Source organism: Mytilus californianus, unplaced genomic scaffold (genome assembly GCF_021869535.1).
Source record: "Mytilus californianus isolate M0D057914Y unplaced genomic scaffold, xbMytCali1.0.p SCAF_9, whole genome shotgun sequence".
NCBI lineage: Eukaryota > Metazoa > Mollusca > Bivalvia > Mytilida > Mytilidae > Mytilus > Mytilus californianus.
Window position 1 is genome coordinate 56,806,402 of NW_026262745.1, and position 26,685 is coordinate 56,833,086.

Below are 26,685 nucleotides of genomic sequence, written 5' to 3' on the forward strand. Positions count from 1 at the left end.
GGCATGTCAGTAACTGCTAGTAGTCTGTTGTTATTTATGTATTATTGTCATTTTGTTTATTTTCTTTTGTTTCCTATTCTGACATCGGACTCGGACTTCTCTTAAACTGAGTTTTACTGTGCGTACTGTTGTACGTTTGTTTTTTCTACATTGGCTATAGGTATAAGGGGAGGGTTGAGATCTCAAAAACCATGTTTAACCCCGCCGCATTTTTGCGCCTGTCCCAAGTCAGGAGCCTCTGGCCTTTGGTAGTCTTGTATCATTTTTAATTTTAGTTTCTTGTGTATAATTTGGAGTTTAGTATGGCGTCCATTATCACTGAACTAGTATACATATTTGTTTAGGGGCCAGCTAAAGGACGCTTCCGGGTGCGGGAGTTTCTCGCTGTATTGCAGACCCATTGGTGGCCTTCGGCTGTTGTCTGCTCTATGGTCGGGTTGTTGTCTCTTTGACACATTCCCCATTTCCATTCTCAATTTTATTCTATGCATTTCTTCGGATACACAGAGTGTAGTTAAAAAAACATTTATATAAAATAAGATGATATAGTATGATTCCCAATGAGCGAACTCTCCACAAGAGACCAAACGACACAGAAATTAACAGCTATAGGTCACCGTACAGTCTTCAACAATGAGCAAACATAGTAAATCGTCACTCTGAGTTGCATTCTGTAATGATTGTGGTTAGCATCTATTTTGGTTGGTATGTTGTTGTTTGGTTGATAGCGGACAGGCAGTTACGGGTAGATCATTTCCAATAACATCTGTCTCCGCGTCTTGACTTTATCTGGAACTTGTAGGAATTGTGTAGTAAGTTCTAGTTGCCTAATCTATTTGTTGTAAATCATAATTTATTCAAATAATGAGATTAATTAATTCTTTGAAGCTACAGTTAAAAATGTTGGTTACTCTTAAAAGTTTTAACTACCTTTTTTTTTATATACTCTTATTCCAGACTTTTATATTGCTTTTACTACTTTTTCTTTTAAATAATTTTATTTTCCAGACTACTAAATGCTTAAATTACTTTTTATTTTAGATATTGTTTTTTCTCAAGCAATTCCATATTAGAAACACTTGATACATGTTTTCAAACCAAAAAGAAACAAACATTTTTTTACATGATTTTCATATAATTAATTATTTTTATTTAATTTCCACAAGTAAATTTACCTGTGACCAAATTAGACACTAATGACTAAAAAGACATATTTTGCAATAACAACACCTATTGTTCTTCCCATAATCTCCCATTTAGGAATAGCCAAAATAGTAAAATACAAAATGTAGGCATAGCCAGAAGACAACGTATTAATGACCAATTCTCAGACATATCGAATGTTAATAAACGAAATTTATTGTGAATTTTAAGTCATTGATTAATAAAACTACATATTTATCTCATCAAAAGATAAAAGATGTACAATATCTAATTCTCAATATTCGTTAAAGTTTTCAATATAGGATATTTTACACTTATCTATGAGGTGACATGTGCTACTAAAATATACCATTGAATACTGTGTGATGACCTTTGGAAATTTTTTTTTTTTTTTCTGGTTCAGATGTGCTTCAAGGTTGCAACATCTAGTTTTTAATATTGTTTTGGTGAAATTACATTCATTTTACTTGCTTTAATTTTATAATTTTCTTTTGTCCAAACATTGCATAATCCTACCAAGTGTAGTAGCTGATAGAATCTAGCCATAATGATGTTATACTTCTACATTTTTTCCTCCAATATATTCAATAAAAGTGTTTAAATAGATAATTAGACTGTACTTTACCTGATATACACAGTATTGTTAAGGCAAATTTAAGTATTTTTCTTTCGAATTCCTCTTGTATCAATTCTGTATTCACTGAAAACGAATGAGATAAAACTTTTAGCATGAATAAGCAGTTAAATAACGATTTTAATAAAGTAGGTTCTTATTGTTTCACGTGTTACTTAATACTCCAATTATATATTTCTTGTTTTAATTTTCATTTTTGTTACATAAATATCATGAATTACTAAAACTGTCGGACAGTTCACCAGACCACAACAACCACCAACACCGAACTCCACCTCCCCAAAAAGTAACAAACAAAAACAAAGAACAAGACATGGCCCAAATGACCTGGCTATGAACAAAAAATATCATGTACATGTAATATTTGGTTTCTTTCAGTATATCTGTTGTTTGATTGTTCGTTTCAAAATATGTAAGTTTTAATTCTTTTTTTTTTTTTGGTTGAACTCGTTTGATGCCTCTAAATAAATGTGCAGCCGTACATCAATCCCCGATTTTTGTCTGTTAAAAACACGGAATTATAATTCGAACATCAAATAGAGATAATTAAAAAAAAAATAAAACATTCAAATGATTCGCTGCGCAGGAAAAGAATTCCCGCGAAGGACAATCGTGAATAAGTAGAATTTCAAGAAGCTAATTGTATATCATGAGCGGTATACATAATATCATAAGTTTTTACAATTCTATAAAAAAAAACATAAAACATTCATAGTAATTAATATATCGTTGGAAAAGAAATCTAAGCCATAAGTTATCAGTCTTCGGCTGCCATTGACAAATTTTCAGCTCTGGACGAATTCACATTAGCATGGTTTACCAAGGAAAAATAAATGTGACTGGTTTATTTTGATAAACTTGGACATGAAAAACAGAAATGGAATGTTCACATGACGTTACTAAACGTTGTCTACACACGAGCAAATTTTCAAAATACATAATAATTTGGTGAGGCGGCTTAATAACTGTTATTTTTCTTAAAATTTCTGCTCTTGATAAAAAAAGCTCAGAATTATGACAAATTTGTCATAGAAGAAAGGATAGCTGTCAATATATATTTAAAATAAATAAAATCTGCTATTGTTTGTGATTTATTTTCCTTTTTCATACATCAAGGATATTTTTCAGTCCACATGTGAACACAAATTTCACACAGATATTCTGGATTCATCCCAAATTATCAATATAGAATTATAAGATTATATATATAAACTTTTGGGCCTCGGTAGCCGAGTTGTCTAAGTAATCGAACAACTATATCACTAGCCTGTCAGCACTGAGGTTGTGAGTTCGAATCCAGCATGTGGCAGGTGTTCTAAATTAGTTAACTAGGCGTGTCAGCAATCTTTTTGGAAAGCCTATTGTAAATTATTTTAATCTGTAAGGATTTCAGGACAGTACCTGGATGACATGACTCCAGTGTAAACATCCTGAGATCTAATTTACGATATCATAGATAAAAAACAGAGGAAAACCATTTGGACAGAGTCAGATCTTTATCTTGTGGCATGACATATGGTATTGCTAAATAATGAACATTATATCACATTTCAATATAATTGTTTGTTCTAATTTCCTGTTCGTCTTCTGTAAGCAATCCTTCATAGATCTCATCACAAGTGCAATCTACATTCAGTTTACATAACTTAACCCTTACGTATGATGAATTATTCCTTTCTGTGTTTGCTATTGGCTTTTTATCATGTTTATGTTGACAATTGATTAGCTGCGATTATTTTGCGAGGAATTATATCATGTATATATCGGGTCAACATGGTAATTTTTTTTCTAATTGATAATTCTTCATTTTTAATGTATCTATTTCAGAGATAGTTTTATTTGTTCCTGATGTTACAAAAAAGTAAAATCACAAAAATACTGAAATCCGAGGAAAATTCAAAAAGGGAAGTCCCCCAATCAAATGGCAAAATCAAAAGCTCAAACACATCAAACGAATGGATAACAACTGTCATATTCCTGACTTGGTACAGACATTTTCTTATATACCAATTGTATCATTATTTTTCACACTCCATGGCTTTGTTTCATATGTTGTGATTTTTTTATTAATTTGTTAACTTACATTTTTTTCCATTGAAAGATACACAATTACATATTATTAGTGAAATCTATTTGTCTAGTTTGTTTACAATATATTGACATTTTACTTTATTGCACGGTTAGCATGAAGGTATTTAGATATGATATTCACGATTGGGGATTGCGTTTAAGTTGAAAGATACGTGGAATCTGTCATATCCAGAATAAATCATAATACTCTTGGCATTAACGATAACTGTTATTGCATATTTATGTATATATGTTCTATAAAGTTATTTGACATATTTGTTCAGCATAAAAGTGCAAAAAACTTGTATCATATTAGTTGGCTTTCAACAATTGAGGGACTGATGGTTTCGGATAACAATAAGAACTGAAGTTTTTATTTTCTATTAAAACTTCAATATATCTTGTTAAATACAGACATGACAAGGTAGACGGTAAATGGTGGATTTGGAATTTGGTATCCATTTCATATGTCAAGCGTTATATCAATTAAGTCAAGTTCTCAGTGAATGAATAGAAACTGAACTAATAATATGTTATTTTAATCGACCTTCTCTAAAACATAATGTGAAATGAGACAACAAGACAGATGGCAGGAGTGTGATCACTGTCAGGCCGACGAAAAACCCTTGCAAAGAAAACAATTTCAAAGAAAAATGTTGACATAATTTTGTTCAACCTAGTATATTCAAGATTTCTTTAAAGGTGATGTGGTAGGTAATAACATTATTTAACGATTGCATATAAAGTTTTATAACATCCATTTATAATGATTAAACAAATTTTAGCTCATAGATAAAACTGACAATGAGTTTCAATAGACATTATATAAAATAAAACTATAGAATAGGATATATTAAACAATTTTTTCTGACAATGTATTACAAAAAAGATGCAAACATGCGATCAGGGAAAGTGCTTTTCCTCCTGTATTGTTGGAATGATTTCTTTTAATCTAGTATTTATATTTTGTTCTAATAATTTACTGCCTTAAAACCCCTCACTGTGTAGAAATATTGTTTTTTGCCACATGCTTCTTTTATATTTGTTTTAAAACTCATGGTTTTTAATATTATAGTAAAAAAGAACCACTATAATTGTTTTTAGAAACTTAAGAAGTCTTTATGTGATAATTGGCAATTTACCCAGCAATATCTATTATATCATGAAGATCATCAGAAACATACGAATGTTAAATAGTGACAAAACAAGAAACAACACAGACATTTATAGACATACATTCTATAATATGTCATCATCACTGTGTAGTTTCTCAAACTTGACATGTGTCCTCATGTCAATAATTATTTACAATTTCAAGAATACTTATTGAATATTTTGCCTCAAAAGCACTGTTCCCATTATTAAACAATTGAACAAAGTACTTATTTTCACTTTTTATTGATTAACTGCTCCTTGAACGATGTAACATTCAAATTATCTACCTTTGTTTGGTCGCCAATTTAGAAACTGTTAAATTAACACACGGCCGATTTACCTGGTGAGTATTGATAACAATAAGCATTTCCTGTACACCTTCCCATGAGGTAGCATCCCTCTTGAGGAAATACATAACCATTACGTGTGTCATTTCAATTAACATTTATATACTTTCAAGTATCACTGCTGCGGCACGTTTATTTATCTTTGCCAATCGAATTATCAAAAAACTGTATATTCAGTCTTAAAACAATGATTTTGTGAAAGTTTGAAACCTACAGTTTCAAATAGTATATTTGGTTTTAATCATTGGAAAAACATAAAATATCATTACGCCGTCGTTTTCGTAGAGCCATTGCCGATGCTGAAAAAATGTTTTTTTTAACTGGAAACCACGTGACCATATTATAAAAACGCGACGTCATTCAGAGATTTGCTGTCCGGCTGATTCTTACATTTCATTTGGCAGTATATACAGCACATCACAATGCTATACAATTATGGCATGCAATGTATGATCTTTCTCCCTGATGAGTTATATTGGATATTAATAACAATTGAAGAAACAATTACACTATATTGTTTTCGATGTTTTGTTTTATAGAGACACAGTAATGAATAGCTGCTGGCATAAATAATAATATGAACATATGCGAAATAAATTGGATGCACAACAACTTTACTTGTATATATGGTCAAAAATGAAATGAAGATATGTCTCGATCGTGACATCTTGAATTGGGTCATTGTAGTTAAATAAACTAAAGCTATTGCAGGAAAGGATCAACTGGACTATTACTCTTAAAATTTACTCGAGACTATGAACCAATCATCAATACAGTATGAAGGTAGATCAAAATGTATTAGGAAATCACAGTACACATGGGCTAGGTCATGGTTACCATAAAAAGACTGAAATAAGGGAGAGGAAATTGGTTTCTTGATTGTAACAATAAACTTTACGGGATAATAGCGAAAAATGTCTCCTATGCTTTTTAATCTAATACGAATATGTATGTTAGTTTATATTTAGTTTGTTGATTGTGCTATAGATAATTGAATTGTAATTTATCTGGCTTTCAACGGAAATCGTGATTGGAAAATACAATTATATGTAACCCTATGCAAACACCAGTCTGTTTTTAATGATTTGGTGTTGTTGTGTTTCATCAATGTCCCACTTACTTAATGTTATTAGAACATGTGCACAATTAAATGCATGAGTATATTTTCATTATTGGCACTCATACCACATCTTCTTATTTCTAACCTACATGTATATGTTAATTATGTTGATTGCGATCTATGTTGATGTGTAAGTAAACTTGTTATTGAAATATCATTTTTCAAAGAATCAACATGTGCATGTGCTTTCAAATATCGCTTCATCAAAACATTATCTAAAGTAAGTTATCAAAAGAGTCTGCTATAAAAACTGTAGAGTTTGATATACAGTTTTAAAAATAAGAGCTTCGTGCATTATAGGTAGAATATTTATGGAATAAAATAATAATTTTCTTGATAAACCGAATGTGTCATATCAAATTTCTTATAAAGACATACTTAGGAATAACTCACCAGTTGGTAGTTCCATTTCAGGTGATATGGTTCTGCAAAATATAATGCCAATATTATGAAATGAATCACAAAAAAGTTTTCATTAACATTGAATCAAAAAGTAGGATTTCTTCTAACTATTTTTCTTACCTACTAAAACAGTCGAGAGACCGATAATTGCTCCAATGCCTTTGATGGAAACATTTATCTTATCAAATATTTTATTCTATTATTAATATCTTTATTATCATATAACATGTATAGACATGTTGAAGTGATGTTGTTGGTGACAAAACAAAACAAAACATAATATAGCAAAAATAACAATTCTATAATAAGTGAACAAATAAAGAAAAAAAAATATAAGACTTCTGCCCTCAGTTTTTATGACTGTTTTAAAAAGGAGCCAATATTTAAAACCTGTTCCAAGATGGAGGGGTTTAGCATATCTTTTACTTTTTGTCTTGGGTAAGAGTTAAGGTTTCACTCCTAAGAAAAGACACGGGTTATGTTCTTCTCATATATTTTATGATGGTATAATACTAAACCCCTAACAGGAGGGATTGTGCCTGATATTCATATGATGAAGACATAATCTTTCAATCAGTTTAATTGAGGTCTGGAGATGGCATGTCAGTAACTGCTAGTAGTCTGTTGTTATTTATGTATTATTGTCATTTTGTTTATTTTCTTTTGTTTCCTATTCTGACATCGGACTCGGACTTTTCTTTAACTGAGTTTTACTGTGCGTACTGTTGTACGTTTGTTTTTTCTACATTGGCTAGAGGTATAGGGAGATGGTTGAGATATCAAAAAACATGTTTAACCCCGCCACATTTTTGCGTCTGTCCCAAGTCAGGAGCCTCTGGCCTTTGTTAGTCTTGTATCATTTTTAATTTTAGTTTCTTGTGTATAATTTTGAGTTTAGTATGACGTCCATTATCACTGAACTAGTATACATATTTGTTCAGGGGCCAGCTGAAGGACGCCTCCGGGTGCGGGAGTTTCTCGCTGCATTGAAGACCCATTGGTGACCTTCGGCTGTTGTCTGCTCTATGGTCGGGTTGTTGTCTCTTTGACACATTCCCCATTTCCATTCTCAATTTTATTTCAAACATTTTGCTGACCTCTTCAGGCCTTTTTTTTAACTTAGTTCTTTTTATAATTCCCTTATGGTATTAAGTCTAAGTGATCACCAAAGGTATTCTAGAAACATTTTGTTTTGGTTTGAAGCCATGCATCACAGAGCAACAAGTGTTTAATGTGTATGTCCATTAAACTATAAAACTACATTTCGTGCATGTAGAACATATTTTGTATCAACGTTCACCAAACACGAAAGTCTCAAGTGTTAAAAACATTCTACGCCAATCATTGTTATTGAGTTGTTTTTATCTATTAAGAAACATATTAAATAAGAAGCATGCAGTGATTTGATTGTCACTTGGCCCGAGAACACAGTTATTGCGTAGGATTTCTTTTAGACAATAAAGTTAAATTAAAAAAATCGCACCTGCTCAATCTCAAAAAGATTTTTACAGTGTATTGTGCTACTATTGGGACAAATAAAATCAAAATTATAGAAAAGTCTACCAGCTCTAACTCAAAATATTGACAATTCTATGTTAAGGTGGTCTAAAATTCAGTTTGGCAGCTTCAGACATACTAATTTTTTAGACCTTTTTTAACTGGACCAAATCACTACTTAACATAAAGATTCAGCAACCCCATTTTTTCAACATGTAATTTCATCCCCTTACTTAATATTTCATGCATAAAATATAAAGAAATAAAATTGGAAAATGTATGAAAAAAATTTGCAAGTTATACTGTCCACACTAGGGACATTGTAGACAACGAAAATCTAAGGACGATAACTGTGTCCTCGGACCTAATAGTATAGAAATACTTGACCAATTCTAATAAAACTTTGCATGACCTACGCTTAGGGAATTATAAGATTGTTGGCCAAGTTTCATGGCCATAGGATATACATTATAGAAACTATGGCCATTTTAATATTGAAAATTGAATGTTTAATTTTGACGTTTAAATCAAATAATTTCAACTATCAAGCTTAAAAAATTTAAATATTGCAAAAATTTGCCTTTTAAATGCTCTTAAATATAATATAGTAAGTATTAAAAGCAACTGAACACTCATTTGATTTATCAGATTAATTACAATTATTCAAAAGTCAAATTTATATGAGCCTGTGCCTGAAAATAGAGATTTTCGAATTAAGGGGATCCTTACATAAACATGCATTTTTTTCAACCAATTTGCAGTTTTTGAAGTTTTTTTACCATAAATTATATATCCATATGTATTAAATGTACTTTAAATGGAATGAAAAGTTACAAAAAAGCATACCAAATGAGTATAAAATGGTCTTAGGCTATGTAAGACTGAACATTATTTAGAGTCAATTTAGGCCGTAGCACATATTTACCTATAAAAAATGAATACAGAAGCTATAAGAAATAGAAATTTGTTACGTTTTGCTCATTTCTATGCTAAGATGTCATGATACAAGAAGTCTAATTGCAAAAGGACTCTTGCATTCAACTTTTTTTTGTATGGTCTGATGCACAGTTTTTTTTTAAACTTTTCAATGGAAAACTTGCATGTAGTTTTATTCTCAACTGGCATATATTTGAACCACATACTATCCTACAGAAGAAAATAAAGGTAGTGAAATGGATAAGGTGCACAGATCATTGTCAAGTGCTTTTTTTTTTTTATATATTTAGTGAAATATTTATGATGGACGACTCATTATATGTACAAAGCTCTTCACATTTCACATACATTAAACGGGCCGTTCGACCAGGGCCTAAATACACCATATTTTGCACATTTTTTTCGGTGATAATCTAATTTTCTCTATATTCAGAGTTCACAACTGGTTCATAGAATTTGAATTTATCATGAAACACAAATATCAAAGCATAAAAAGCTGTCAGTTAGAAAGTCAGTATGCCTCTTAGGCTTAAAAATGGAAACTGCTTTAAAATGCTTATTTTATCCGTAGAATGTCAAAATGGGACATTTTAACAGAACTTCTTTCAAATAAAGATGTAAATCTTTTACTTTTATTGAGTTTGAAAAATTTAAACCAGCAAACCATTCTTGGACGTTGCCAAAGTACAGAATCTACATTTCCTGAATTCATCTCTTAGGCCCGAGAACACAGTTAGTTTTCCCTTTTGACTTTGTTGACATTTGTCATTTTGGGTCCTTAAATAGCTTTCTATGTGATATTGGTTTTTGCTCATTGTTGAAGGCCGTACGGTGACCAATAGTTATTAACCTGTTTTTCAGAGGGAGACGACAATCTTCACATGGCACGCAATTTTGTTTTTTATCGATCGGTAACAGGGATAATATGTCATTTGATACAAGCCTGTCATGGTGTGAACATCAACTGGACACTTGAAATTTGTTGAATGTTATTATAAACATAAGCTGTAATTATAAGTTGTAATTATTATACAATATTCCTAAATGTATATATTATAAAACGAATATGGTTATTGTCAGTTTTGCTGGGAATATAAATATTTATCCCGTTATTAAACTTCTAAATCCGGTGGACTTATTTTGTACGACATGTAGATAAATTGAATACTCATTAATTTAATTCATGTATTTGATTTTTTTCAGTATTTGTTCTGGACAAAATTTTATTAAATATGAAATTATCAATATTGAAATTTCTCCATTTATCAGAAAAAAAACTACTACCAAAAAACCAGAAAACACAATCTACAAGGGACAATAATAAGTCATAGAGACGACCGATATAACAAAAAATACAAAATTAAAAAAAAATAAAAAGCCATGTTACATGGCAGAGCTCTATTTACAATGTTTTCCTGGTTTTTCTGTTACTAATATTTAAAAAAAAAAACAATGTTTTTTGTCCTGAGGTTTACGTCTTTATTTACGGATTTGACAATAATAGTTGGATATTTTATTTGAAAATTATCGTTTTTATCGAGTTACTATGCAGCAACGGATAGAGACTTAAGGAAACCTTTTATGTTCAGGGTTGTATGAACAATATACTTTAACTCGTATAAATTTCAATGTGTTTTTACATACAAACTAACGAAAAATTAATAAAAAAAAGTGTGTCTTGAATTTTGTACAGAGATCGAATACAAATTCCCGTCATCATATGACATAATCTTTAATGATATAATTTATCAAAAAGAAGTAAAAAATCATTAAGTATTTTATGTAAAAATCATTTTCGATCATCAATAAATCTTTCTATGAGAAAGCATGCTATATTTTTCTTCTGAATGCAATGGAGTATACTTGATATAAAAAAATCAACAAATCGATCTTTTTCAATATTCAAAATTGTCAAACGGAAGCTGAATTCGTACTACGTGACCTAAAAAACCTTTGCACTCAACATTTAGGCAGCCTGTTATCCTTCCTTATCTTCTTATTCTTTTGTTGGAGAGTTGTTTTATTGGCAATCATACCACATCTTTTTATTTATCTTAAATTATATAATATCGCATGGGCAGCATAGAGGCAGCCATTTTTTTATTTGAACTGGCAGCAAATCGAGGTGAAAACGCTACCACTATACCACTGAGGCGGTTATGAATTTCGAAGACACACGTACATAGATATAAGAAGATGTGGTATGAGTGCCAATGAGACAACTCTCCATTCAAGTCACAATTTGTAAAAGTAAACCATTACTGGTCAAAGTCCGGTCTTCAACACGGAGCCTTGGCTCACACCGAACAGCAAGCTATAAAGGGCCCCAAATATGACTAGTGTAAAACCATTCAAACGGGAAAACCAACGGTCTAATCTACACAAAAAAACGAGAAACGAGAAACACTTCGAAGTTCCTTCAGACACTTGTCAAAAACAAGAAGATCAAAGAAGCCAGGTTATTTAATTTCACTTTCAGATATATTGATGATGTTCTTTCCATTAACAATCCGAACTTTTCTGATTGGGTTCCATTAATATATCCACCAGAACTTGAAATTAAAGAAACAACAGACACGGCTTCCTCCGCCTCATTTTTAGACTTATACCTCGAATTTGACATACACAGTCATCTGAGTACCAGAATCTATGACAAACGAGACGATTTTAATTTTGAAATTATCAATTTCCCCCACCTAAGTAGCAATATACCAACTTCACCTGCATATGGGATATACATTTCCCAACTTATTCGGTATTCAAGAGCTTGCAGCTCCTACTCAGAATTTGTAAAACGTCACCAGTGTCTGAGCAGAAAGTTGATGAACCAGGGGTTTGTCAAAGAACGTCTCGTCCTTTTTCTAAAAAAGTTCATCGGAAGGTACCAAGACCTTGTTGATAAATATTCCGTATCAACTTCCCAAATAATACTCGATGGCCTTGAAGTATAGATTCTGCGTACTGACGTTGTTTATCATCTTAATAACGTGTTATAGTATTCTTTTATTTGTCTTTATTAATATTACTGTTACTGTTAAGTCTGTTTTTAAGATATCCATTTGACGTGACTCTGTACTTATGTATCTCGTCATACTTTGAACGACAAAATTATTTTATTTATTAATATGACTTTTACTGTTAAGTAAGTTTTTTGTGATATCCATTTTACGTGACTCTGTACTTACGTATCCCATCATACTTTGAACGACAAAATTATTTTATGTCTACCTGTGCGAATTTCAAACGCGCGATTTTACGCCAGTACTTAAAACCTTCCATCCTCTATGAGTGGATTTTATATATATAAATAAAATCGTATAATAATAAAGCAAACTGAGGATGTTAAATTTGATGTATGCCTTTGTGTGCTTCTTCGTTACATTTGTTTGTTTTTATATTAATTAAGATGATAACACAATGTTGTCTGCTGTAACTCTATTTTTGACATTTTTACCTACTGTGTCTGTTTGTTTTGTTCACGCATCGTTGTCAATATAATGGAATTTGATGTGTCTGTCATACAAGTGAGAGGTTTAGCTAGCTACAAAACCAGGTTCAATCCACCATTTTCTACATAAGAAAATGCCTGTACCAAGTCAGGAATATGACAGTTGTTATCCATTCTTTTGATGTGTTTGAGCTTTTGATTTTGCCATTTGATTAGGGACTTTCCTTTTTGAATTTTCCTCGGAGTTTAGTATTTTTGTGATTTTACTTTTTATGAACCACATCAACAAACAACAACTACTGAACAACAGATTCCTGACTTAGAACAGGTGCAAACAAATGCAGCGGGTTTAAGCGTGTAAATAGGTACCAACCTTCACCTTTATCTGAAACAATAGTGTAACATCACAACATAGAAAGACGCACTATAAAATATCAATTGAAATGGCTTAACTCAATCAAAAGACATATTAACACAAGTGAACATACACTGAACGAATCAGTTTGATCTATGACACAATGTAAATACAAAATCAATAAAATAAGAGGGTTGATGTTAAACAATTTCAGAAAAACAACCATAACCTTGAAAACAAATGCCTCCAAATAGAATAATGTACACAGGTAAATGAAATAATTTTGTTGTAAGGTATACAGTATAAATGTAGAACGGAAATATTTTTACAAAATAAATAATTTTGTTGTTCATAGTATGAGAACAGAAGTGAAAATTTATAGTAATACCAAACACTTATCAAAGCTGGTATATATTAAAAATAGAGAGACGAGATATAACGTTAAATAAGTATACATTAAATAACAAAAAAGCATTACAAATTGTGACAAAAGGTCAAATTAACAAGAAAGTACGATTTGAGAGTACTCGCAGTTATTAAAATCTAGTAAAAAGCCAAAAAACAATTAATAATAAAAAATCATGCATCAGAAACTAAAATCAACTAAAACACATCCCAGGGATTTAGTATTTTAACGTCATGGACAGTCAAAGAAGACATGACTTGTGCAATGCCAAAAATAAAAAAAATAATAGTATCGACAGGCAGTAGGATAGTTAAGAGTTAACCTCTATATAGAAAAAAATGAACGTGGATGTGTATTTATACATCCCGTTTGAAAAAAATACAAATTAAGTTATGTTTAAATTTGCTGATGACAAAATCGATATTTGTGCCAATGTAAACTATATTCAAAGATCTGATTACAGCATTGGTAAGATGACCTTTACTAATAAGTTTGTTTAAAGGTTCGAAGAGTTTACACGGATCACATACTGATTTCCGCGCTTTTAGTACAATATTACCGTAAAATTAAGGATGTGAAATACCGTTTTTAATAATTTTTCTTCAGGTACAGCCAAATTCTTATCAAATATTTGTATCTATGAAAGAATTTAGTAAAAGTTTTAAGTAATTTATGGTAACGAAATCCCTGACTGAATAATTTACCAGTGATGCATTGATTACGTTCTTTAAAATTTATGACATCACTACAAAAACGGTCATAACGAACGAGTTGGGATATATAAACACCGTATGATGGAGCCAAAGGAACATCGCCGTCTAAAAAAGGAAAATTAACAATAGGGAATGAAAAATCGTCTCTTTTGTCGTAAATTGTAATGGAGTTTCCCTTTAGAAATTGAAAATGTCTAAATCTAGAAAAGGACAACCACTGCTGTTTATGTTAGATTTAGTTAAAGTAAGTTCCTTTGGGTAAATTTCGGTAGTATATTCAGAGAACTCTGGATTATTTAACGAAAAAATATCATCAAGATAACGGTAGATATTGTTGAATGTATCATCCAAATGTAACAATGAGGTGTCTTTACTGAGTTTGGTCATAAACTGACATTCATAGCAATACAGGAATAAATCTGCTATTAAAGGGGCGCAGTTAGTGCCCATAGGAATATCTACTTCTTGTCGATACACTTTATCGCCGAAACGTACATATATGTTGTCCAGGAGAAAATTTAAAGCTTCAATCATATCTTCACAATTCCAGTAAGTGTATCTAGCATACTTTCCTTTTTCGTTACAGAAAAAGGCTTTAATCGAGTTAAATTTGCAATGAGATTTTTCAAAAGACCATTTAATAAAATATGAAAACTTTTTTTTGATAAGATTGTGTGGAAGTGTAGTGTAGAGAGTAGAAAAATCATAACTGTCAACAGAATTAAAAGGACCATCAAAAGCATATATTTTATCTAAAACCTCTAAAGAATTTTTAACACTCCAAACAGAATTAATACCATTATTTTCATAAGCTTTATTACAAAAGTTAATAACAAGTTCTTTAATAGTAGTAAGGGAGGTAGTAAGAAGCACTGATAGATTAGTAGTAGAACACTTACAAGATGCGGATATGAAACGGAAATTAAATGGTTGTTTGTGCAAATTAGGTAACCAGTACATAGTAGGGACTTACAAATGTTCGGAAGAGGCTATAAACTGGGTAGTGGCAGTGATATGCTTGTTTACAATTTGACTCTCTGTGGAGCGTACGGACCAGAATGTAGAAGAATTATTATTTCGTTTTAGAGAACTTCCGTGTAGTATATGCGTCACAGCACCACTACATTATTGGCTGCTTTGTCTGCCGGTACGAACACAAACCGCTTTGCGAGTACTCGGAGTCTATTCTTTTATTCTAGAAATGGGTATAGCATGGATCCTATTATCAATTTCAGAATTGTTTTCAAAATGAGATATACAAATATCAACAGTATTCATAATTTTATTCAAATAACTGTCTACAGATTTTTTATCAGATTTTCCCTGTTTACACCAATTTTTGCAGTAGGCAGACAGAGCGTCTCTAATGACCTGACGACACTGTTTCCAATCTTTTATAAATGGAGGACGATATTTAGGTCCTTTCTTAAGAAAAGTTTTGACCTCACGTTCTTCGACGATGTTGAGGTCTCCTGTAATGACATGTCAATAGGGAACATATCTAAAACAAGATGTTTCACGGTCTCTAGTGGAAGGAACATTATTTTCTATATTGACGTCTGATGTAACTGACGTATAATTAGAAATCAAACTTCTGCTGGAATTTTTTATAAGAATACGAAATAATAGGTGGTTCTTTATAATTAAGATATGGAGGTATTTGGCTATGGATGGTAGAGTCATTGAATATACTAGATAAGTTAGTAAAATCAATACCTCTATTTATATATTTTAATTTAAGAAAATGCCGTTTATGATTTTCAGGTTTATTGATACTAGGAAACAGCCTGTGATGAAAAAAGGCTGTAATAATAACGTAATGTACATGTATATTCAAAACATTTGAAGAAAGAGTAAGGGTCCATAAGACACCGTGCCCCCTAACATATTCAGTAAAACACTTTCTCCAGGTTAATCCCCAATTGGTATATAATTTTAAAAGTTTTAAATTTGAAACGGGTCAGGGTTACAGATGGACGCACACGCTAGAAAATATAATATCCCTTTGCTATCATTAATTGATCATAAGACTAAAAGGTTCTCACTTTACAAACATGCAATCGTATAAACACTTCATAATAACAATGTGTGAGCGATGACGTTAAATTACATATACAAATTCTTCCTACAATCCATGAAATGATTAAAAACATCTGAATAGAATAATGTACACAGGTAAATGAAAATAATTGTGTTGTAAGGTATACAGTATAAATGGAGAACGGAAATATTTTTACAAAATAAATGATTTTGTTGTTCATAGTATGAGAACAGAAGTGAAAATTTATAGTTATACCAAATACTTATCAAAGCTGGTATATATTAAAAATAGAGAGACGAGATATAACATTAAATAAGTAAACATGAAATAAAAAAAAGCATAACAAATTGTGACAAAAGGTCAAATTAACAAGAAAGTACGATTTTAGAGTACTCACAGTTATTGAAAGCTAGTTAAAAACCAAAAACAATTAATAATAAACAATTATGCATCAGAGACTAAAATCAACTAAAACACATCCCAGGGATTTAGTATTTTAACGTCATGGACAGTCAAAGAAGACATGACTTGTGCAATGCAAAAAATAAAAAAAATAGTATCGACAGGCAGTAGGATAGTAAAGAGTTAACCTCTATATAGAAAAAAAAATGAACGTGGATGTGTATTTATACATCCCGTTTGAAAAAAATACAAATTTAGTTATGTTTAAATTTGCTGATGACAAAATCGATATTTGTGCCAATGTACACTATATTCAAAGATCTGATTACAGCATTGGTAAGATGACCTTTACTAATAAGTTTGTTTAAAGGTTCGAAGAGTTTACACGGATCACATAGTGATTTCCGCGCTTTTAGTACAATATTACCGTAAAATTTAGGATGTGACATACCGTTCTTAATAAGTTTTCTACAGGTACAGCCAATTCTTATCAAATCTTTGTATCTATGAAAGAATTTAGTAAAAGTTTTAAATAATTTATGGTAACGAAATCCCTGACTGAATAATTTACCAGTGATGCATTGATTACGTTCTTTAAAATTTATGACATCACTACAAAAACGGTCATAACGAACGAGTTGGGATATATAAACACCGTATGATGGAGCCAAAGGAACATCGCCGTCTAAAAAAGGAAAATTAACAATAGGGAATGAAAAATCGTCTCTTTTGTCGTAAATTTTAATGGAGTTTCCCCTTTAGAAATTGAAAATGTCTAAATCTAGAAAAGGACAACCACTGCTGTTTATGTTAGATTTTAAAGTAAGTTCCTTTCGGTAAATTTCGGTAGTATGTTTAGAGAACTCTGGATTATTTAACGAAAAAATATCAAGATAACGGTAGATATTGTTGAATGTATCAACCAAATGTAACAATGACGTGTCTTTACTGAGTTTGGTCATAAACTGAGATTCATAGCAATACATGAATAAATCTGCCATTAAAGGAGCGCAGTTAGTGCCCATAGGAATACCTACTTCTTGTCGATGCACTTTATTGCATAAACGTACATATATGTTGTCTAGGAGAAAATTTAAAGCTTCAATCATATCTTCACAATTCCAGTAAGTGTATCTAGCATATTTTCCTTTTTCGTTACAGAAAAAGGTTTTAATTGAGTTAAATTTGCAATGAGATTTTTCAAAAGACCATTTATTAAAATATGAAAACTTTTTCTTGATAAGATTGTGTGGAAGTGTAGTGTAGAGAGTAGAAAAATCATAACTGTCAACAGAATTAAAAGGACCATCAAAAGCATATATTTTATCTAAAACCTCTAAAGAATTTTTAACACTCCAAACAGAATTAATACCATTATTTTCATAAGCTTTATTACAAAAGTTAATAACAAGTTCTTTGATTGTAGTAAGGGAGGTAGTAAGAAGCACTGATATATTAGCAGTAGAACACTTACTAGATGCGGAGATGAAACGGAAATTAAATGGTTGTTTGTGCAATTAATGTAACCAGTACATAGTAGGGACATTCAAATGTTCGGAAGAGGCTTTAAACTGGGTAGTGGCAGTGATATGCTTGTTTACAATTTGACTCTCTGTGGAGCGTACGGACCAGAATGTAGAAGAATTATTAATTTCGTTTTAGAGACATCCGTGTAGTATATGCGTTACACCACCACTACATTATTGGCTGCTTTGTCTGCCGGTACGAACACAAACCGCTTTGCGAGTACTTGGAGTCTATTTTCTTATTCTAGAAATGGGTATAGCATGGACCCTATTATCAATTTCAGAATTGTTTTCAAAATGAGATATACGAATATCAACAGTATTCATAATTTTATTCAAATAACTGTCAACAGATTTTTTATCAGATTTTCCACGTTTACACCAATTTTTACAGTAGGCAGACAGAGCGTCTCTAATGACCTGACGACACTGTTTCCAATCTTTTATAGATGGAGGACGATATTTAGGTCCTTTCTTAAGAAAAGTTTGACCTCACGGTCTTCGACGATGTTGAGGTCTCCTGTAATGAAATGTCCATAGGGAACATATCTAAAACAAGATGTTTCACAGTCTCTAGTGGAAGGAACATTATTTTCTATATTGACGTCTGATGTAACTGAGGTATATTTAGAAATCAAAATTCTGCTGGAATTTTTTTATAAGAATACGAAATAATAGGTGGTTCTTTATAATTAAAATATGGAGGTATTTGGCTATGGATGGTAGAGTCATTGAATATACTAGATAAGTTAATAAAATCAATACCTCTATTTATATATTTTAATTTAAGAAAATGCCGTTTATGATTTTCAGGTTTATTGATACTAGGAAACAGCCTGTGATGACAAAAGGCTGTAATAATAACGTAATGTACATGTATATTCAAAACATTTGAAGAAAGAGTAAGGGTCCATAAGACACCGTGCCCCCTAACATATTCAGTAAAACAATTTCTCCAGGTTAAACCCCAATTGGTATATAATTTTAAAAGTTTTAAATTTGAAACGGGTCAGGCTTACAGATGGACGCACACGCTAGAAAATTTAATATCCCTTTGCTATCATTAATTGATCATAAGACTAAAAGGATCTCACTTTACAGACATGCAATCGTATAAACACTTCATAATAACAATGTGCGAGCGATGACGTTAAATTACATATACAAATTCTTCCTAGAATCCATGAAATGATTAAAAAAATCTGATTTAGAAAAGTGTAATAATTTTTTTCTGGAATATGCATCTTCATCAGTTACTTTTGATAAAATTCTTCCGAAAATTGACAAGGTAAGATGCACTAGTAAACTGAATTTTGCCTCTGACATAAATAACCTTATAGGTTATAAATGAAAAATGAGAATATCATCTCGCTTAAGACTTCATTATTTTCATTTTTTCAAACTTGACTTTGATACAGCAGTTTTAAAAATTCATTCTTTGAACACTAAATATATGGGTCAACTGAAATTACCAAGTATGATCGGTGTATTTGATTACCTGTTACTAGAATAATTATTCTCTTAAAAGGTTGTCAATAAAATCATTCGGAATTTAATAACAAAATATGTAAAGATTTAAGATGGCAGATTGGGATAACTTTCAAATAGCATCTTTTCCAACAAAGTGTTTGTATTCAAAAAGCAAAATATTCATGTAACCTATTCTCCTCTTCGTCTTGCGTAAATGCAATAGGTTGATTTACGTTCATTTTTTATTAAGGTTGGTTATTTCGGGTTATGTCATTTCTAAATTATATGTTTTAATGGTTTATAATCTTTTTTGAAATTTATATTTATAACAGTAACACAAAGTGCCGATACCTTATCCCGGCCTCGTTAACGTACCTATATATAGCATTTCAGTGTCAAGACTAGTACTTATTCACGGGTGTCATTCGGTGGTCAAGTATCGATTTTGTGGTAACAGTGGAACCACGAACGAATTACAAATTATCTAAAAGAATATATGCAGACTATGCCAAAACAACGATATTAAATATCCACGCAAATGCAAGTTTTCCTCAATCCACAAAAATTGGTATCCACCAAAATAATTGAATCCACAGTTGTCATGAGGATAAAGTCAGTGTTCATAAAAACAGCGGTTGAGACTCTAAAAACACAAAGTCTTTGTATCCTGCATAATACCAATCATTCCTTAAATGAAACGCAAAGGACTATTGAAGGAAAACAGTATTAGTTACAAGTGCAGCGAGTCCAAAACGCGCATAAGTCGAGAATTGTATAAAATGCACGCATAAGCTATACGGAATGTGAGAGTAAACCACACATCTCCGTAACCACATACAAGTTCTAGGTCGCCAAGAACAGCTTTCGGCGGGAAGCCGACAGAATCAGTTGAAACTAAGTCAACGTCGGTTATTTCTCCCTGCTCAGATATCTGCAAGGATCACTATAGCGGGAAATATCATGAATATTGCGAAACAAAAATACTACCTGGGGATCTGTACCATTAGGACAACCGGAACCAAGCTATATAGATGTATGTCATCATTGACGATCAAACCAACCGATCTCTTGCATCACCCGAATTCTTCAGTCATTTTGACTTACACGAAAACTAGAGAACTATACATTATCAACATGCTCCCACAAAGTAGTCACTTACCTGACAAGCGAAAGAGTTTTCGTCATGGAATCAATGCATGATAATATAAAATTTGATCTACCTGTATTTATAGAATGCGAACACCGTTTCCAAAAAATAGGAACTCCTTCAGTCACAATGCATTATCATCACTTAAAAGAAATGGAAGGATTTCACCGATTGAGAAGCATCGAAAATTCTACTTTTGATTCTAATAGACCTAATAGATGCACACCACATCCTTAACCAGCGCATATGACCTACCAGAGCACCACACCAAAACAGTTAAAACTAGGTTGGGTAATAATAGGACCGACTTGCATTAACAAGCATTACGTTCTTCTCGGATTAAATATAAACATAACCAGCAGTTTGCCTACCGGACACCAATGAACATTCCAATAGATAAAGGAAGATGTGGTATGAGTGCCAATGAGACAACTCTCCATCCAAGTTACAATTTATAAAAGTAAACCATTATAGGTCAAGGTACGGCCTTCAACACAGAGCATTGGCTCACACCGAACAGCAAGCTATAAAGGGCCCCAAAAAATTACTAGTGTAAAACCATTCAAACGGAAAAACCAACGGTCTAATCTATATAAAAACGAGAAACGAGAAACACGTATGAACTACATAAACAGACGACAACTACTGTAATCAGATTCCTGACTTAGGACAGGTGCAAACAACCATGTACAAACTAATTTGACATCCGGGAACGTTTCACTGATCCCATAATAAAAGATTTACAATTTCCACTCCATGATTGCCAATGGGACAGCTATCCACCAGAGTTTAAATAAAGTTGATATAAGCAATTATATTCAACTTTACGGCATACAACAATGAGAAAACCCCAAACTGTATGGTCAGCTATGAAGGCCCCGTCATGAAAAATATTAAACAATTCAATTGAGAAAACTAGCGGCCTCATTTATAAAAAACAACCCACGAAGAACGAATATGACAGACATGTACCAACGACAACCACTGAACCACATGCTCGCAACTTGGTACAGGCACACAAAGAACGTGGCGGGGTTAAACATGTTTGTGAGCGCTCAATCCTCTATTTAACTTGGGACAGAGTCGTAACAGTACAGCATTAGAACAAACTATGAAAACAAATTTTAAAAGGCTTAACTCATCAGACGTTTCGTAGTCACTTGAAAAAAAAGGAATTAGAAAACGAATTAATGACAAATTCAAACGGAAGTTGTGTAGCATCATAACAGTTTCGAGTCCTAAGACAGTTACCAAGCAACACATCTATAAGTAAGATTCTTTACAACAATCACGCAGAGCTTGCTCCACCGATAGAGAGTGCTGGGATTTACGATTATTTGGTTTTATCACCTTTATAAATCCGATCTGATCAGTGATGTGTTCAATTCTTCCGACAAATAGAACGGAACCTCACTTAACAGTGTCTAGCTAACATGCCCTGACTTGACTAACGATCTTTTGGGAGTATTCCTGCGTTTCGGGAAAGATATGTTTACAGTAACTGCTGACGTTTAACGTTTCACTGTTTTATTTAGAGATATACCACCAAAATTATCTGATATTCTTATGTAATAAAGGCAACGATATAAAAGAGAGCCTTGTTGAATACCGCATGAGGGTTCATGTTTTCAGGAAAAAAGTCCGTCACCTGCTGTTAATACACTTAGAAAGCAGATCACGCATCAGAACAGGAGTTACGTGATAAACTTTGTAACAAGAAAATTCGGTCAAAGATGGTTTTACCCCCTGTCCTTCGAAAGAGGAAGCAGCCACACTCATTAAAGACACCAAACGAGCATTAGCAAATTGTGGAAACTTAAGGCTTCACAACATTGCCTCTAATTGTGCGGAAGTTATTTCTGCATTTCCCGCCAACGATTTTGCTTCAAAACGGTTGGATCTAGATTTAGAGGCAAACAGCAACACCATGTTTACAAATTATTAATTAATTGTCATCAGAAAATAATCACACGGAAAGGATTATGTTATCGACATTGAGCATACCGCTGAAGGTCAGTATTAATAAATAATAAAGTATCTTGAGCAAAAGAAGTACTCTTTATCAGTACTGAAGGGATATAAATGTGATAAAGAAGAGTGCAAATTACTTTCTTCTTTTTTTTGTTGACATGAAATGTCATTGAAATGTTAAGTTTCTGTTTATACTGTTCATGAAATGTTAAATCATTCGAAACACTAAGGTGTGTTTTACCCAGGGCATAGATTACCTTAGCCGTAATTGGAACAATGTTTTGGAAATTTTTGTATTTGATCCTTGTTATCTTCTCATTTGATTTGGACTTTTAGCTGATTTGATTCGAGTTCCACTGATGAGTCTATTGTGGACGAAATGCACTTTGTTATTATAAAACACCCATGCGACCACGCATCCCATATTGCATGATAGGACCCGACACTATTTTAGTGTTTCGGCAGTTAAGCTTGAGATGGTCATTTTAAGATGCATTATTTTAACAAATCAAATATGAAAATTATTCATGTGTATATTGATATATTTATATTTAAATTCTTCATCAATAGATCAGGTTATTATGAAAGATCTGCCAACATCATTACATGCTTCACCTATAGTTGCGTATAGCAAACATTAAAGTGTTAGAGATATGCTTAGTAGATCAAAGATAAAGACTTCAATATAAAATTGACAGTAGGACCCCTGATGATGGCACTATGAAAAACATTCATATCCCTTTTTTGTTACATTTACAGTGTTCACATTGAGCTAAACTAGGTTAGATATTCCTGTCTTAACACTTCAAGTTAATCTTTTACGTTTCAATGTAAAAAATCAATGATAATTTACATGTTGTTTGACACAGGGTTCGATTACATCCAGTCGACAGCTAATGCATGCCTTGTTTTGATTTAGTATACATGAAACAAGATGTTCAGAATATTATTTATATCAAGGTGATTGTTTTAAAGAAAAAAACATCATTTTTGTTTTGGAAATTAATATAAATGATATTTACAAACTACTTAAATAATTGTAACCGTAACCACATTAAGAATCATCTAAGTTTCAACTAACCTTGATTGCTTGTTAGGGTCAGTGGTTGTGCTTCCCTTGTTGTCGAGACTTCTTACAATGCACTGATAACCTATTAATACAATGTAACACTTTAATTGAATTGGAATATAAATAATTATAGTGAACACATAGAAAATCATTATAATACTATCCAAACTAAATTGAAAGTTGAGAGTTGGTCATTATTTTGGTTGAATAAAAATGATAGTACATTAATTGAACAACATTCAATGGTTCGAGAAAGGAAATTTACGAATCAGCTGTTCAAGTGTTATATAAAACTAAGAAGATGTGTTATGATTGTCAATGAGGCAACTCTCCACAATATAGCAAATGACACAGAATGAAATGTATAGACAACTCTCTCACAACCAAAAAAACCTAATTGTATAATAAACTCCACACAGCATAAATAACAAACCCTGCAGTAAAGATAAGAAGATGTGATATGTTTGCCAATTATACAACTCTCCACAAGAGACCGTTTGTCCGATTATAGACAAGATAAGAGATGTTCGGAAAGGCAACAGAACATTTGGCCAAATGGGCAAAGTAAGGTTTTCTCATCACTTGGCGTCCGTCGTCCGTCGTCGTCGTCCGTTAACTTTTACAAAGATCTTTTCCTCTGAAACTACTAGGCGAAATTTAATCAAACCTGGCCCCATCATCATTATGGTATCTAGTTTAAACAATGTGTCCGATGACCCCGCCTGCCAACCAACATGGCCAACATGGCTAAAAATAGAATATAGGTGTAAAATGCAGTTTTTGGCTTATATCTTTGAAACTAAAGCATTTAGGGCAAATCTGACATGGAACAGAAATGTTCATCAGGTTAAGATCTATGTGCTCCGAATCAGACAACCCTTTGTTGGGTTGCTGCCCCTGAATTGGTGATTTTAAGGAAATTTTGCAGTTTTTTTGTTTTTATCTTTTATATTATTATAGATAGAGATAAACTCTAAACAGCAATAATGTTCATCAAAGTCAGATCTACAAATAAATAAAAATGACATAAAATGGCAATTGACCCCTTAATGAGTTATTGCCCTTTATAGTAAATTTTTCACAATTTTTCGTAAATTTTTGTATTCTTTTGCAAAAGTCTTCTCCACTTAATCAACTGGGCCAAATAGAATTAAACTTAGCCACATACTGGTATCTTGATTGAAAAATGTATCCGATGACCTTGCCATCCAACCAATATGACTCAAAATAGAACATAGTGGTTTACTTTAGAAGTCTACAGGAAATTTGTAAAAAAAAACATTTTCAAATGGTCATAACTTGAAAACTAATATTGATAATGATAAGGAGTCTTCAGTAATTATTGTAAGACCACAATGGGATGACTTGATTTTGGCCTGGGTCCTTCATACTTTGTACATAGATGCTTTATGTTATGAAGTTTCCGTCTGTCATATGTCCACTGTCCTTGAACTCATTTCCCTGGTTCAGGGACTACTTGAAAAAAGTAAAGATTTTTGGTATTCCTTATTTTACTCTTATTTTGAGTAATAGGATAACTATATTTAGTATGTGCGTACCTAGCAAGATCCTCATGCCCCGACAGACAGTTTTCACTTGACCTCGACCTCATTTCATGCATCAGTGAACAAGGTTAAGTTTTCGTAGACAAGTGCATATCTCAGATACTATAAGCACTAGGTCTTCTATATTTGGTGTATGGAATGATTGTAAGGTGTACATGTCCAACAGGGAGATGTCACCTGACCTTGACTTTATTTTCATGGTTTAGTGGTTATAGTTAAGTCTTGTGTGTTGGTCTGTTTTTCTAATACTGTATGCAATAGGTCTACTATATTTGGTGAATGGAATGATTGAAAGGTGTACATGTCAGTTTGGCATGTTTTATTTGACCTTGACCTCATTTTCAGGGTTCAATGGTTATAGTTTTTGTGTTTTGGTCTGTTTGGTCTAATACTGCATGCAATAGGTCAACTACATTTGGTGTATAAAAATATTTTACGATGTACATGTCAGTGTGGCATGTTTTATTTGACCTTGATCTCATTTTTATAATTCATTGCTCAATGTTAATTTGTTGTTTTTTGGTCTGTTTTTCTAATACTATTAGCAAGTGTATGTAATTTAGTAATTTATGGAATGATTGTAAAGTGTAAATGTCTGTCTGGCAATTATCATCTCACCATGACCTCATTTTCATGGTTCATTGGTCAATATTACGTTTTCCTTGTTTATAGATATTGGAAGATGTTGTATGAGTGCCAATGAGACATCTCTCCATCCAAGTTACAATTTATAAAAGTAAACCATTATAGGTCAAGGTACGGCCTTCAACACGAAGCATTGGCTCACACCGAACAGCAAGCTATAAAGGGCCCCCAAAAAATTACTAGTGTAAAACCATTCAAACGGAAAAACCAACGGTATAATCTATATAAAAATAGATTAGTTTGTTTCTTAAATACTATATGCAAAAGGTCAACTATATTTAAGGCATGCAATGATTGTAAAGAGTACATGTCTGTTTGACAGAGTTCATCTGACCTTGGCCTCATTTTCATCGTTCATTGATCAATGTTAAGTATTCCCGGTTAAGTTTGTTTCTTAGATGTGTAATAGGTCAACTAAATTTAGAGCATATCTGGTGTATGAAATGATTGTAAGGTGTACATTTATTTTCAGTTTGGTTTATCTGACCTCATTTTCTTGGATCATGTTAAGTTTATGTGATAGTTGTAGTAAAGCTTTATATTTAAGACCATCAGCCTAATATCAATGGATAGTAAAGAAAGCGAGGCATTTAAGCGTGTAC

General features: G+C 32.2%; 1 long non-coding RNA gene across 1 annotated transcript; it reads right to left on the reverse strand.

Annotated features, from left to right (window-relative positions):
- Window positions 1-1,795: 1,795 nt before the first annotated feature.
- On the reverse strand, window positions 1,796-23,957 carry LOC127714420 (uncharacterized). Its single transcript, XR_007987726.1, has 3 exons — window positions 23,886-23,957; window positions 6,884-6,915; window positions 1,796-1,864 (listed from the first exon to the last, which is right to left on the reverse strand). It is a non-coding gene; the product is annotated as an uncharacterized LOC127714420 (long non-coding RNA).
- Window positions 23,958-26,685: the final 2,728 nt, after the last annotated feature.